We start from the raw sequence: 16,980 nt of genomic DNA on the forward strand, positions 1-16,980 counted from the left end.
GATGAGCAAAGTGGTCATGTGGTTTATATGTGACTGCTAGTTCTGTGTTAGCGTGTGATCAGGGGTGTATTCATTCCGCCGATTCTGTTGAAAAACGTTTCTTAAACGAAAGAAAATGGAACGAAACGGGCATAAAGATACCTGAATTTTTCCAATAGGAACTCTTGTTTGCAACTAGATCAGCTAGATGCAGGCAAGAATGTGCAAGGCAGCATTGAATGTGTCACTGTCGTGTCACCTTGATTACTCTCGACCTGTGCACCTACGTCGTAAACTTTCATTCGAAGGGTAGGTTGTAGCAACCTCATGATGGGTATTGGGGAAATTTGAGTATCTTGTAGTAGCCTAAACCTATCGATGTTACATTGTGCTGGGTGAATGGAATATGAATGACAGTCATCCAATATGCTGTAATAGAAATATGGCCCATAAGAAAAAAGATTGTCCTCCCTCACTGACCATCACTGCCCTAAACATATTACTGACTGGGTTTATAAGACATACTGTATATTTAAATGACTTCCATAAGAGCACATTGAGTGACACACAGTCAAGCCCTACTATACCTGCATCCTCTCTGATGATCAATGAAAGCTGAAACTATAGGCCAGGTAAAGTGCACTTTTTTTATCACTGTATTCTGCCAGGATAATGATTTTATTTCACATAATGTCTTTGCAACAATTTAATTATGAATCATTATGAATGAATTGATGCATGATTAAAAGCTATTCCCTGACTCAAATTATATTTTCTCTCTCTGCAGTATCTGCTCATTTCCCATGTAAGCTCAGCATCCCTGTTTCCTGTGCTGGGACTCAGGAGAAGGCAGGGCGAAGGAGAGGAGATGGGGAGGGCCCTGGTTCAAAGCCATCCCCGGCTCACATGTTGGGGCTGGGGAGAGAGAGAGATGAAATGGTTCAGGGATAAAAACACAGAGGCAACACATCAAACTCAGTTCTGTGGCTCCTGGCTGGAGCCACGGAACTGGACACGCCCGTGGTCGCCGTGACGACACCAGCGACACGCTGCTTCCACCGAACAAGAGATCACACAGGAACCTCCGTCTTCTCTGTCCTTGTCACGGTACACCCCGACCACCATCACAGAGAGAACACACTGGAACATAATCTCTCATCACCACAAGCGACCCCTCTGGACCAGTTGGAGATGGCTGATCTATTTCCATCTTCAGTCCTCATCCTCTGGCTTTAGGGGTAAAAGAGCCAAACGGTAGAATAATTAGCTATGTGTTGAACCAGTGTCCAAACTGGATCCATGGTTGCTTTTGTCGCATGTCCAATGTAACCTTACTCGTGTCAGACAATACCTACCTGGCTACAACAGACCCTAATTGATTATCTTCGGTAGAAGTGTAAACAGGCCAGACCATAGCCATTAGAATTGTGAAACTCCAGCGTGAAATATGATAATTGGGTCGATGTATAGAGACAGGTTCTGTGCTGCTGTTGTTCTGTTTGTTGCCCAAGCCCAGCGTGTACAATGCTCTCCCTGGAGAGATTACATTTACTTCCCCTGCTGATGGCTGGCTACAACGAGGCATCGCTGAGCCTGTTCGCTTGGCCTCGGGGGACGGAATGATTGCTCCATGTTTATTTTCCTCCTCTGAGGTGGAAAAACCCCACCCGCCCGACTATCCCGGGGCTACTGGAAAGAGTTGGAGCAGCGAGCTGCGGAGCGGTGTGGAGCTGGCAGCACATCCACCGTGTGGTAACACCTTATAACCACAGTGTGGTTTTTATGAGGGGAACATTGAAGTTCACGGAAAACACACATAACTTAAAAGCGTACGTCGTTTGACATAACTATTCGAAAAAATATTGGAATTTTATTTTGTGTTATATGATCATTTAATTTAATGATTTTTTAAGTTGAGAGATTTGGGATTTTATTTGTACCTACTTTCCCAAATCAATTTGCTCAAACTGTAGGCCTATGCAGCAGCCACAGACTAGAATGAAAAAGGTTGGTTCACACGATGAAAGAGTGTCAGGGCTAAGAAACGTACACAGGAAAGGGTTCATGAGTCCCGTGTGGCCCCTATCCTATCTGTTTATTTGTTTCACATCGCCGATATTCATACCCAGGAGCCCTCTATTAAAGTGAATGGCTTTTCTCCATCAGGTGCCTGACTTACATTGCCAATTAGAGCGCCTGTAAAGTTACCCACACGTAACTTCACACTGGATTACATTGAGGGAGAATAGATTACAAATGAAAAGCGTCTTCAAAACAATATCTTATCTACCTGCCCAAGGACTACAGATTAAAATACAGATGAAACATAATAAGGTAAAGGAAAACATCTGAAAAATACTGAGGTCCTAGAAGCTGTGATGGAGTAAAGTTTGTTGAGAGAAAGAATTATTCTTTGTTACCCTCTTCTCTAGCCCCCAGGATATACACATACACACACAAAACGTGCCTAAGTAAGCATTATGCAGGAGCTGTGGATCTCTTTTCAGAAGATCTGGGCCCGTATACACAAAGCGCCTCAGAGTAGGAGTGCTGATCTAAGCAACAGCACAACATCATCTAATCACCCATGCTTAGTCTAATACAGTGACAAACGATTTAGTCCACTAAACATAAGCTAAATATTATGTGGCTGTCCATGGTACTGATTTCTGTGTGTGCGTTTGCATGCGTGCAAGTAGGAGAAAAAAAAAACATGTTGACTCACCCTACTTGAAGAGAAACACAATGCCATCCTACTCTTTCATGTTGCCTAAACGGTCTATATCTCTGTCATTCAGTACACGCTTTTAGTTTTTGTTGTCCTAGATTACCTGGCTAAAATGCTTACTCACTAGCCTAATTTCCTTTCATGGGCAACGATGCGCCAGGCCAGCTAGTTAACATTAGTCTACTACATCTAGCTACATGTTGAACTTTCATCCTCTGAGGCCAGAGGCGCAATGTATGAAGTTTTGGTTGGATCAGAACCACACTTATAATCATTGGCCAGTATGGAGAATTAAGTAAATCCACAAGTCCAAATCCCTATCCATGGCTAATTAAGGAAAGGGACAATTTTAGCTAGCTAGCTAGCCATCGCAGGACAACAACACAATGAGATGCAACAATTCAAGTTCCTTCTGTCAATGACATTTGGCTTGTGATGTGATTGGTTTGAAGCCAAATCCAAACTGGCTTCCCTTGACACTTTTTTTTTGTTGGTGCACCAGGACCATTCACAGCTTTCACACTCAGTTTTGCTCAAGGCTATATTTTTTTTATCAAGAGATGCCAAATGCTTGCTGGCTTCCCTTGCATTCAATGCTACAGGCGCCAACAATGTCATACTCTTCTTGGCCAGATAGCATCAGATAGATGGCCTACACATACTGAGACATATTAGATCAGCATTCCTATACTGAAAGGCTTTGCGGATATGGGCCCTGTTCTCTGTTTGGGAGCTCATCAAGAGTTTAGCATCTCATTGGGCGTCCCTCAGATGTGCGGGTAGGTTAAGATGAGATTTGTATTGTGAATATACGTTTCAACATTAGGATACAGGCTACAACATTAGGATACAGGCTACAAGTATAGGATACAACATTAGGATACAGGCTACAACATTAGGATACAAGTATAGGATACAACATTAGCATACAGGCTACAACATTAGGATACAGGCTACACGTATAGGATACAACATTAGGATACAGGCTACAACAGGATACAGGCTACACGTATAGGATACAACATTAGGATACAGGCTACAACATTAGGATACAGGCTACACATATAGGATACAACATACAGGCTACAACATTAGGATACAGGCTACACATATAGGATACAACATACAGGCTACAACATTAGGATACAGGCTACACGTATAGGATACAACAATAGGATACAGGCTACAACATTAGGATACAGGCTACAACATTAGGATACAGGCTACACGTATAGGATACAACATTAGGATACAGGCTACAACATTAGGATACAGGCTACAACATTAGGATACAGGCTACAACATTAGGATACAGGCACAGCATTAGGATACAGGCTACAACATTAGGATACAGGCTACAACATTAGGATACAGGCTACAACATTAGGATACAGGCTACAACATTAGGATACAGGCTACAACATTAGGATACAGGCTACAACATTAGGATACAGGCTACAGCATTAGGATAAAGGTTACAACAGTAGGATAAAGGCATAGTCAACTTACACACAGCTCTGACACACACAGTTATCACCAGACATGCCACCAGGGGTCCCCAAATCCAGAACAAATTCAAGAACGCGTACAGTATTATATAGAGCCCTAATTGGATGGAACTTCCTTCCATCTCATATTGCTCAAATAAACAGCAAACCTGGTTTCAAAAAACAGATAAAGCAACACCTCGCGGCACAACGCCGCTCCTCTATTTGACCTAGATAGTTTGAGTGTATACATTGATATGTAGGCTATGTGTGCCTTTTTAAAAACTGTATGTAGTTCTGTCTTTGATCTGTTCTTGTCTATTCTGTATTATGTCATTCTGTATTATGTTTCATGTTTTGTGTGGACCCCAGGAAGCGTAGCTGCTGCTTTTGCAACAGCTAATGAGGATCCTAATAAAATAACAAATAACATAATAACAACATTAGGATAAAGGTTACAACATTAGGATACAGGCTACAACATTAGGACAAAGGCTACTACATTAGGACAAAGGCTACAACATTAGGATACAGGCTACAACATTAGGACAAAGGCTACAACATTAGGACAAAGGCTACAACATTAGGATACAGGCTACAACATTAGGACAAAGGCTACAACATTAGGACAAAGGCTACAACATTAGGATACAGGCTACAACATTAGGACAAAGGCTTCAACATTAGGATACAGGCTACAACGAGAGGATACAGGCTACAATGATAGGATAAAGGCTACAACATTAGAATGCAGGCTACAACATTGGAATGCAGGCTACAACATTAGGACAAAGGCTACAACATTAGGATACAGGCTACAAGGATAGGATACAGACTACAATGATAGGATAAAGGCCACAACGATAGGATAAAGGCTACAACATTAGGACAAAGGCTACAACATTAGGATACAGGCTACAAGGATAGGATACAGGCTACAAGGATAGGATACAGACTACGATGATAGGATAAAGGCCACAACGATAGGATAAAGGCTACAACATTAGGATAAAGGCTACATTAGCCGCCTAGCCCTGATCTTTCAGTAGGCCATGCTTGTAATCCACATGCTAATTAAGATGAGGCAGTTGTCAGCAGGTTCTGGACAAATAGACAGCAATCAAACAATGGGTTGCAAACAAAAACTTTGTCTCAGTGCTATCAGCAGGTAGGACAGAGACTTGGATGGGCGGTGGCCTGATCGATAGCCTAGGCCTGTATACACAAAGCATCTCAAAGTAGAAGTGCTAATGTAGGATCTGTCCTTATAACATTCATTATGATCTAAAGCTGATCCTAGATCAAAACTCCTACTCTAAGATGCTTTGTTGATACTGGCCCTACAGATGTAGGATCTTCATTAGATCACTCTTTTGTTGCGGAGAATGTTCGTGCACAGCAGTAAATGCAAACTTGTAGTGTATTCGAAGTTTAAAAAGGATTGTAGGATTATTTCCCTGCTGTAGCAAACTGACTCAATTTAATAAGATCCTGTAGTCTCCCATAACTCCCCCAAGTCTTCAATCAATCATACTTCCTCAGCTCTTGAACATGACACAACAATTTCACCAACTGGTCACAAGGTCAAATGCTATTTCTAGAGGGTTTAGGATTAAGGTTCTAATTAGTTTTAGGGCCGGTTTCACAGACAGAGGTTAGATTAAGCCATGAGTAGGCCTTAATGTGTACTAGTTAAACTAGGACATTTAAGTAGCTTTCATGAACATGGCTTAAATTTGGCTTAGTTAGTCAGAGAATATGGAGTCCTGGAGTAAGGTAAGTAAGCCTAAATGAGCACACCTGGGTTAAGCCTGATTAAGTATGAGCACATGCTGTTGGTCTAATGGTGCTCATAAAAACCCAGAATGGAATAGAAAACACCATTACTGGTGTGAATCTTGAGACAAAACAATGGCAGAGGCAAAAATTATTTGTTCAAAAAACTTTAGTGAACATGAAAAAACGCTACTAAAACATATTTTGTCAAACCATCCAGTTATTGAAAGTAAAAACTATACTACTGCTACTGAGCAAAATAAAAAGAGTGGTTGGGCTGCAATTTGCAGTGAATTCAATGCAAATGAAAATGTAACCACAAGAAGAGTACAACAACTTCAGGTGAGAAAACTTCAATATCAGTATTTCCCATTTCTCATATTCTTGTGACATCACTTATATTGAATGATATTTGCCTTTATAGACTCTGTGGAAGAATCTTAAACTGGCTTTAAAAAGAGAGAATGCAGAGATCAGAAGAGAACGATTTACTACTGGTGCTGGACCACCAAAAAAAGACAAGACTGATGAATTGAGTGACTTGCTGTCTGGAGTAATAGAGCACCAGCAACCTCTGGATGGTATACCAGATGATGACCAACCTCTGGATGGTATACCAGATGATGACCAACCTCTGGATGGTATACCAGATGATGACCAACCTCTGGATGGTATACCAGATGATGACCAACCTCTGGATGCTATACCAGATGATGACCAACCTCTGGATGGTATACCAGATGATGACCAACCTCTGGATGGTATACCAGATGATGACCAACCTCTGGATGGTATACCAGATGATGACCAACCTGTGGATGGTATACCAGATGATGACCAGCCTCTGGATGGTATACCAGATGATGACCAGCCTCTGGATGGTATACCAGATGATGACCAACCTCTGGATGGTATACCAGATGATGACCAACCTCTGGATGGTATACCAGATGATGACCAGCCTCTGGATGGTATACCAGATGATGACCAACTTCTGAATGGTATACCAGATGATGACCATTTGGACAGTTCAGATGAAGAACTGAGCATAAATGGTACATATACCAAAGAAAGTAAATTGGTTACTTCCTTTGGTAAATATATTCCACTGACTGTGTCAATCTGTATTCTTGCATTCTAAGGACCATATGAGTTTATTTGCGCTTCTAACGGTGTTCTTTTTCCAGAGGAAGGGAATGTGAACAGGTTGGAAGAGCCAGTACACAGTGAGTGTGTACCCTCCACATCTGCTATAGCATCCCTGAGAGAAGATGCTGCCACCACCTTTCAGCAGAGAACAAAGAAGATGACCATGCATGAAAAGTTAACCAGAGAATTTTATGAGCATAAAATGAAATATCTGAAGGAAGAACATGAAATAAAAATGAGAATTCTACAGGTTGAATTGGATATGAAGTTGGAAGAGAGCGGTATGATCCAAAAAAGATACAGTAATGAGACAATTGTGATTACCAGCCATGGTGAACAATGTCAAAAATAAATGTTTTGTCATTTGGTATTTTAATCACCACAAACTACATTTTAAACCAGCCATTTCATTTTGCTGCACACTTTTTGAATTTTGTACAGAACAAACATGATCGAATCAAAAATAAGCCATAATTAATACATTCCATATTTAAATGCATCTCATCTAGTTGAAGTGCTGCAATGTGAAAGCAACTCTGTGTGCAAGTCCTCGTTGTTCATTGCCGGCCTCAGCCATGGGCACATCTGCTTGATCCTGATCTTCCATTGGAGGATCAGGACAGCAATGCTGCTTCAGGTAGTTGTGCAGCACAGCTGTAGCAATGATCACCTTGCAGCATCTTCTTGGCTTGAAATAAAGTGTATTGCGTAAACACTGGAATAGATTTTTTCCATAATCCAAACGATCATCCCTCTCATGCGGATATGAGCTCTATTATATCTTTGCTGCTTAGCTGTTGTAGGATTTATGTATGGAGTGAATAAAAAGTTACTCTGACCATATCCACTGTCACAAAGTAGTAGTCAACTATGTTGTTCTCTCTGAAACTGAGCACACACCGAAGAGTTGAGAAAAATCCTTGAATCGTGAGTTGCACCTTTCCAATGGGCAACAATGTTTGAAAACTCTACATTAGGAGTGCCTACACCCTGAACATTGATGGAAGACCAGTTCTTATGGTTCCTGTACTCCTCAACATCAGGAGTTGATGGACACTTGATGGGAACATGACATCCATCTATACAGCCAATCACTCCTGGGAAGTGCCCATATTCATAGAATTGTACTTTATAGTTGGCTTGGCCAGCAGCATCAGGAAACTTGGTGTAAAGACTCCTCAGTTCACAAATGGCCCTGCAGACTTTGAACTATTCTACAGAGAGTTGCTTCACTGGCACCACACAAATCACCAGTTTCATGATGAAAGATTCCAGATGCCAAAATCCTCAGTGATCAGAACTTGGAGAGAATTGGGTAATGGCCTTCCTCTTTAAGATAGAGAAGAAAGTCTAGGCTCAAGCAAAGATATTATCTCCAATGCATTTTCTTTGTACATATGAAAACGGTCTCAAAGCTATTTCATCAAAGTAATTTATTAGATTACTCCTATCCACAAGTACTCATCTGGCTGGCCTCTGTAGTGCATGTTGGTCTTCATTTAGATATTCCAAATAGTTCATTCTCCCTCACAAACAGTACTAAGCAGAAGTTAAACCTGCCTTGTCTGTGAAACTGGCCCTTAGGGTTAGGAGTTAGGGTTAGATTAAGGGTTAGGAGCTAGGGTTAGCGATAAGGTTGTGTTTTGGGCTTAAGGTTAGGGAAAATAGGATTTTGAATGGGACTGAATTGTGTGTGCCCACAAGGTTAGTTATACAAGACTGTGTGCGTGTGTAGCATGACATTAGCATTATATTAGTCTCAGAGAGGAAAAGGCCCTAACAGGCGACGCTAGAGAGCGTGGAGGAGAGGGAGCCTGGACCTGGCAGTAGTCTTAAAGCACTGAAAACATTTCACTCATGGCAGCAAGTGAAATGTCAGTCAGCACCTGAGAAAACATTTGCATGAAATTGTAGGAGAAATTAGCCCCATTTTCTGCTGCTGGAATCACAAACCAAGGCCGGTGAGTGGACTGAAAGCCAGATGAAACTACTGTAACAGCCAGGTGGGAAACCTGGATGGAGGACTGAGCTGAAGTTTTAAAAAGTAGATTACACAGACATTTCCTTATCGTGTAAATAATAGAGCGGAATATGAATTATGTTTATACTAACTTCTGTGTAACAGTTGCCATGTTGGAAACAGGGAGAGTTTTAACTTGTCGTAGCAAAAGGTTACTCATGGGACTCTTGGCTTCACTTCGACTTTAAACAGCCTTTTGCTTCCAAACTTTAACGTTTCTTGGAATACGTACCTATACATTGGTTAAGACAAGTTGAGAAACAGATTACCGATGTATCAAGGACAAACAGAAAAGTTCAGAAAAGTTCATATGAAATTGGAAATAACTGAGTTACAGGGAAAGGCATTTGACGCCAGTTCCTACTTCACAGGAGGGACGGTAAAACCAAACCAAACATGAACATGTGAACTTTCAAATGCCTTAATTATTCACTTTTATGAGATCCGTAAATATGAATAAAAATATGAAGTTATGAGCCTAGCTTAGCCCAGGAGAAAGCACTGAAACACAGGGTACTTTCTGGCTAGTCATGATTGGCTGAGGTAATGGGGTGGACATGCTGAGAGATGAGTCCTGTTTGCTCTGTCATGTCACAGGCTTCTTTCTATAACAGAATGGGGGCTTCCCTGGTCAGTATATACAGTGCATTCGGAAAGTATTCAGACCCCTTCCCTTTCTCCACATTTTGTTACTTTACAGCCTTATTCTAAAATGGGTTAAATAAATGTTTTCCCTCATCAATCTACACAGAATACCCCATAATGACAAAGAAAAACCTGTTTTTTTAGAAATTTTGCAAATGTATTAAAAATAAAACAAATGTTACATAAGTATTCAGACCCTTTGCTATAAGACTCGAAATTAAATAGAGCTCAGGTGTATCCTGTTTCCATTGAGCACCCTTGAGTTGTTTCTACAATGCTGTGGAAATTCTTACACAGAGACACTCAAAGTAAATTTTAAAGGAATCATTGTTTGTCAGTGTGCTGGAGAGGTTCCAACCAACTCAATGCACCATAGTACACATGTCAATCAGGAGCTCTGCCTGGGCAGACTCAGCAGTTGTCATATTCGGCTATACAAGTTATATTTGCATGGTTTTACATAATTAATTAATCATTACCGCTTTGTTTCATTCATGTGACCAACAAATAATGTTTTATAACATGTGACAGACCATTACCTCACGAGGCTTCTTCTCTAAGCTGAGACCTTGAAACTGAGATATCTTTCGTTCGCAAAGGTCTGGGCGTACTACCAAATTGCAGACACTGATAAGTGAGGATTCGTTAAATCAGTCACTTACATGAACACAGAAATTGGTTATTAGAACAGCACATGAATAGAACACAGAAATTGGTTATTAGAACAGCACATGAATAGAACACAGAAATGAGTTGTAAGAAAAGCACAAACATTAAAATTACATTACAACAACTTGATAGGAGTCCACCTGTGGTAAATTCAATTGATTGGACATGATTTGGAAAGGTACACCTATCTACAGTACCAGTCAAATGTTTGGACACACCTACTCATTCAAGGGTTTTTCTTTATTTTGACTATTTTCTACATTGTAGAATAATAGTGAAAACATCAAAACTATGACATAACACATATGGATTCATGTAGCTTCACGAGGAATGCTTTTCCAACAGTCTTGAAGGAGTTCCCACATATGCTGAGCACTTGTTGGCTGCTTTTCCTTCACTCTGGACTCCATATGTGAATTGATTGCCCCCAATCTATCTTCAGAGTTCGTACTGTTAGGTGACCTAAACTGGGATATGCTTAACACCCCGGCCGTCCTACAATCTAAGCTAGATTCCCTCAATCTCACACAAATTATCAAGGAACCTACCAGGTACCACCCCAAAGCCGTAAACACGGGCACCCTCATAGATATCATCCTGACCAACCTGCCCTCTAAATACACCTCTGCTATTTTCAACCAGGATCTCAGCGATCACTGCCTCATTGCCTGCGTGCGTAATGGGTCCGCGGTCAAACGACCACCCCTCATCACTGTCAAACGTTCCCTGAAACACTTCAGCGAGCAGGCCTTTCTAATCGACCTGGCCCGGGTATCCTGGAAGGATATTGATCTCATCCCGTCAGTAGAGGATGCCTGTTTATTTTTCAAAAGTGCCTGCCTCACCATCTTAAACAAGCATGCCCCATTCAATGTAGAACTAAGAACAGATATAGCCCTTGGTTCACCCCAGACTTGACTGCCCTTGACCAGCACAAAAACATCCTGTGGCATACTGCATTAGCATCGAATAGCACCCGCGATATGCAACTTTTCAGGGAAGTTAGGAACCAATATACACAGTCAGTTAGGAAAGAAAAGGCTAGCTTTTCAAACAGAAATTTGCATCCTGTAGCATAAACTCCAGGAGAATAAGAGCACCTCCTCCCAGCTGCCCACTGCACTGAGGCTAGGAAATACTGTCACCACCGATAAATCCATGATAATCAAGAATTTCAATAAGGATTTTTCTACGGCTGGCCATGCTTTCCACCTGGCTACCCCTGGGGTTCAGTGAGTGTTGTGTCAAGAAGCAGTGTGGCTTGGCTGGGTTGTGTTTCGGAGGATGCACTGCTCTCGACCTTCGCCTCTCCTGAGTCCATATGGGAGTTGCAGCGATGGAACAGGGCTGCCTACAAATTGGATACCATGAAAAAGGGGGTAAAATGTATTTTTTTAAATAATGAATTTATTCTCTGCAGCAGAGGTAACTCTGGGTCTTCCTTTCCTGTGGCGGTCCTCATGAGAGGCAGTTTCATCATAGCGCTTGATGATTTTTGCGACTGCACTTGAAGAAACTTTAAAAGTTCTTGAAATGTTCCGTATTGACTGACCTTCATGTCTTAAAGTAATGGACAGTCGTTCCTCTTTGCTTCTTTGAGCTGTTCTTGCCATAATATGGACTTGGTCTTTTACCAAATAGGGCCATCTTCTGTATACCACCCCTACCTTGTCACAACACAACTGATTGGCTCAAACGCATTAAGAAGGAAAGAAATTCCACAAATTAACAAGGCACACGTGTTAATTAAAATGCATTCCAGGTGACTACCTCATGAAGCTGGTTGAGAGACTGCCAAGTGTGCAAAGCTGTCATCAAGGCAAAGGGTAGTCACTTTGAATAATCTCAAATGTATTTTGATTTGTTTAACACTTTTTTTGGTTACTACATGATTCCATATGTGCTATTATTCTATAATGTAGAAAATAGTAAAAATAAAGAAAAACCCTTGAATGAGTAGGTGTGTCCAAACTTTTGACTGGTACTGTATATAAGGTCCCACACTTGACAGTGCATGTCAGAGCAAAAACCAAGCCATGAGGTCAAAGAAATTGTCCGTAGAGCTCTGAGACATGATTGTGTCAAGGCACAGATCTGGGGAAGGGTACCAAAACATATCTGCAGCATTGAAGATCCCCCAGACCACAGTGGCCTCCATCATTCTTCAACGGAAGAAGTTTGGAACCACCAAGACTCTTCCTAGAGCTGGCCGCTCAGCCAAATGGAGCAATCAGGGGAGAAGGGCCTTGGTCAGGGAGGACAACCATCTCTGCAGCACTGGCCACCCTTTATGGTAGAGTGGCCAGACTCCTCAGTAAAAGGCACATGACAGCCCGCTTGGACTTTGCCAAAAGGCACCTAAAGGAATCTCAGACCATGAGAAACAAGATTCTCTGGTCTGATAAAACCAAGATTGAATTCTTTGGCCTGAATGCCAAGCGTCACATCTGGAGGAAACCCCGCATCATCCCTACAGTGAAGCATGGTGGTGGCAGCACCAGGCTGTGGGACTGAGAGACTAGTCAGGATCAAGGCAAAGATGAACAGAGCAAAGTACAGAGAGATCTTTGATGAAGTCCTGAGTGCTCTGGAGCAGGTTATCAAACTAGGGCGGTTCACCTTCCAATAGGACAATGACCCTAAGCACACAGTCAAGACAACGCAGGAGTGGTTTCGGGAAAAGTCTCTGAATGTCCTTGAGTAGCCTAGCCAGAGCCTGAACCTGATCGAACATCTCTGGAGAGACCTGAAAATAGCTGTGCAGCGACGCTCCCCATCCAACCTGACAGAGCTTGAGAGGATCTGCAGAGAAGAAATGGGACAAACTCCCCAAATACAGGTGTGCCAAGCTTGTAGCATCATACCCAAAAAGACTCAAGGCTGTAATCATTGCCAAAGGTGCTTCAACAAAGTATTGAGTAAAGGGTCTGAATACTTATGTAATTTTTTTATTTTTAATAAGTTTGCAAACATTTCTAAAAACCTGTTTTTGCTGTCATGGGGTATTGTGTGTAGATTAATGAGGGGAAAAAACAATTTAATCAGTTTTAGAATAACACTAATGTAACGACATTTGGAAAAAGTAAAGTGGTCTGACAACTTTTTGTCAGACCACTTTAGAAATGCTTTTACTGCTACAGATTTTTTCCAAGAACATACAGGTCGCAGTGGTGGGTAGTATATGGGACTTTGGTGATAAAACGGATGGCACTGTGATAGACTACATCCAATTTGCTGAGTAGAGTGTTGGAGGCTATTTTGTAAATGACATCGGTGAAGTCAAGGATCGGTAGGATAGTCAGTTTTACGAGGGTATGTTTGGCAGCATGAGTGAAGGAGGCTTTGTTGCGAAATAGGAAGCCGATTCTAGATTTAATTTTGGATTGGACATGCTTAATATGAGTCTGGAAGGAGAGTTTACAGTCTAACCAGACACCTCGGTATTTGTAGTTGTCCACATATTCTAAGTCAGAACCATCCAGAGTAGTGATGCAGGTGCGGGCAGCGATAGGTTGAAGAGCATGCATTTAGTTTTACTAAATGGAGGCCACGGAAGGAGAGTTGTATGGCATTGAAGCTCATCTGGAGGTTAGTTAACACAGTGTCCAAAGAAGGGCCAGAGGTATACAGAATGGTGTCGTCTGTGTAGAGGTGGATCAAAGAATCACCAGCAGCAAGAGCGATGTATATCATTGATGTATACAGAGAAGAGAGTCGGTCCGAGAATTGAATGTTGTTATTGACAGAGTCGAAAGCCTTAGCCAGGTCGACAAATACGGCTGCACAGTAATGTCTCTCATCGATGGCGGTTATGATATCGTTTAGGACCTTGAGCGTGGCTGGAGGTGCACCCATGACCAGCTCTGAAACCAGATTGCATAGCGGAGAAGGTACGGTGGGATTCGAAATGGTCGGTAATCTGTTAACTTGGCTATCAAAGACCTTAGAAAGGCAGGGTAGAATAGATATAGGTCTGTAGCAGTTTGGGTCTAGAGTGTCTCCCCCTTTGAAGAGGGGGATGACCGCGGCAGCTTTTCAATCTATGGGAATCTCAGACGATACAAAAGAGAGGTTGAACAGGCTAGTAATAGGGGTTGCAACCATTTCGGCAGATAATCTTAGAAAGAGAGGGTCCAGATTGTCTAGCCAGGCTGATTTGTAGGGGTCCAGATATTGCAGCTCTTTCAGAACATCAGCTATCTGGATTTGGGTGAAGGAGAGTGGGGGGGGTTTGAGCGAGTTGCTGTGGGGAACGCAGGGCTGTTGACCGGGGTAGTGGTAGCCAGGTGGAAAGCATGGCCAGCTGTAGAAAAATGCTTATTGAAATTCTCAATTATAGTGGATTTAATCAGTGGTAACAGTGTTTCCTAGCCTCACTGCAGTGGGTAGCTGGCAGGAGGTTCTCTTATTCTCCATGGATTTTACAGTGCCCAGAACATTTTGAGTTAGTGCTACAGGATGCAAATTTCTGCTTGAAAAAGCTAGTCTTAGCTTTCCTAACTGCCTGTGTGTATTGGTTTCTAACTTCCCTAAAAAGTTGCATATCACGGGGGCTGTTCGATGCTAATGCAGAACGCCGCAGGATGTTTTTGTGCTGGTTAAGGGCAGTCAGGTCTGGAGAGAACCAAGGGCTATATCTGTTCCTGGTTCTACATTTTTTGAATGGGCCTTGCTTATTTAAGATGGTGAGGAAGGCACTTTTAAAGAATAACCAGGCATCCTGTACTGACGGGATGAGGTCAATATCCTTCCAGGATACCCGGGCCAGGTCGATTAGAAAGGCCTGCTCGCTGAAATGTTTTAGGGAGTGTTTAACAGTGATGAGGGGTGGTCGTTTGATCGCAGACCCATTACGGATGCAGGCAATGAGGCAGTGATTGCTGAGATCTTGGTTGAAAACAGCAGAGGTGTATTTGGTGGGCAAGTTTGTTAGGATGATATCTATGAGGGTCCCGTGTTTACGTATTTGGGGTTGTACCTGGTGGGTTCATTGATCATTTGTGTGAGATTGAGGGCATCAAGCTTAGATTGTAGGATGGCCGTGGATGTGGCAGGGCTTGCAAACTATTACGGACTACAAAGGGAAACCCAGTCGCGAGCTGCCCAGTAACACGAGCCTACCAGACAAGCTAAATGCCTTTCATGCTTGCTTTGCGGCAAGAAACACTGACGCATGCATGAGAGCACCAGCTGTTCCGGACGACTGTGATCACACTCTCCGTAGCCGACGTGAGCAAGACCTTTAAACAGGTCAACATTCACAAGGCCTGAATACCAGGACGTGTACTCAGAGCATGTGCGGACCAACTGACAAGTGTCTTCACTGACATTTTCAACCTCTCCCAGACCGAGTCTGTAATACCAACATGTTTCAAGCAGACCACCATAGTCCCTGTGCCCAAGAAAGCGAAGGTAACCTGCCTTAATGACTACCGCGCCTTAACACTCACGTCAGTAGCCACAAAATGCTTTGAAAGGCTGGTCATGGCTCACAATGACCATCATCCTGGAAGTTTACATACACCTTAGCCAAATACATTTAAACTCAGTTTTTCACAATTCCTGACATTTAATCCTAGTAAAAATTCCCTGTCTTAGGTCAGTTAGGATCACCACTTTATTTTAAGAATGAGAAATGTCATAATAATAGTAGAGAGAATGATTTATTTTAGCTTTTATTTCCTTCAGCACATTCCCAGTGGGTCAGACATTTACATACACTCAATTAGTATTTGGTAGCATTGCCTTTAAATTGTTTAACTTGGGTCAAACATTTTGGGTAGCCTTCCACAAGCTTCCTACAATAAGTTGGGTAAATTGTGGCCCATTCCTCCTGACAGAGCTGGTGTAACTGAGTCAGGTTTGTAGGCCTCCTTGCTCGCACACACTTTTTCAGTTCTGCCCACAAATTCTCTATAGGAATGAGGTCAGGGCTTTGTGATGGCCACTCCAATACGATTTTTGTCCCCATGTGCAGTTGCAAACCGTAGTCTGGCTTTTTTATGGCGGTTTTGGAGCAGTGGCTTCTTCCTTGCTGAGCGGCCTTTCAGGTTATGTCGATATAGGACTCGTTTTACTGTGGATATAGATACTTTTGTACCTGTTTCCTCCAGCATCTTCACAAGGTCCTTTGCTGTTGTTCTGGGATTGATTTGCACTTTTCGCACCAAAGTACATTAATCTCTAGGAGACAGAACGCGTCTAATTCCTGAGCGGTATGACGGCTGTGTGGTCCAATGGTGTTTATACTTGCGTACTATTGTTTGTACAGATGAACGTGGTAACTTCAGGCGTTTCGAAATTGCTCCCAAGGATGAACCAGACTTGTGGAGGTCTACAATTATTGTCTGATTTCTTTTGATTTTCCCATGATGTCAAGTAAAGAGGCACTGGGTTTGAAGGTAGGCCTTGAAATACATCTACAGGTACACCTCCAATTGACTCAAATGATGTCAATTAGCCTATCAGAAGCTATTAAAGCCATGACATCATTTTCGGGAATTTTCCAAGCTGTTTAAAAGGTACAG

The sequence above is a fragment of the Salmo salar genome, chromosome 25, assembly GCF_965601325.2.
Source record: "Salmo salar chromosome 25, fSalSal1, whole genome shotgun sequence".
NCBI classification, from domain to species: Eukaryota; Metazoa; Chordata; class Actinopteri; order Salmoniformes; family Salmonidae; genus Salmo; species Salmo salar.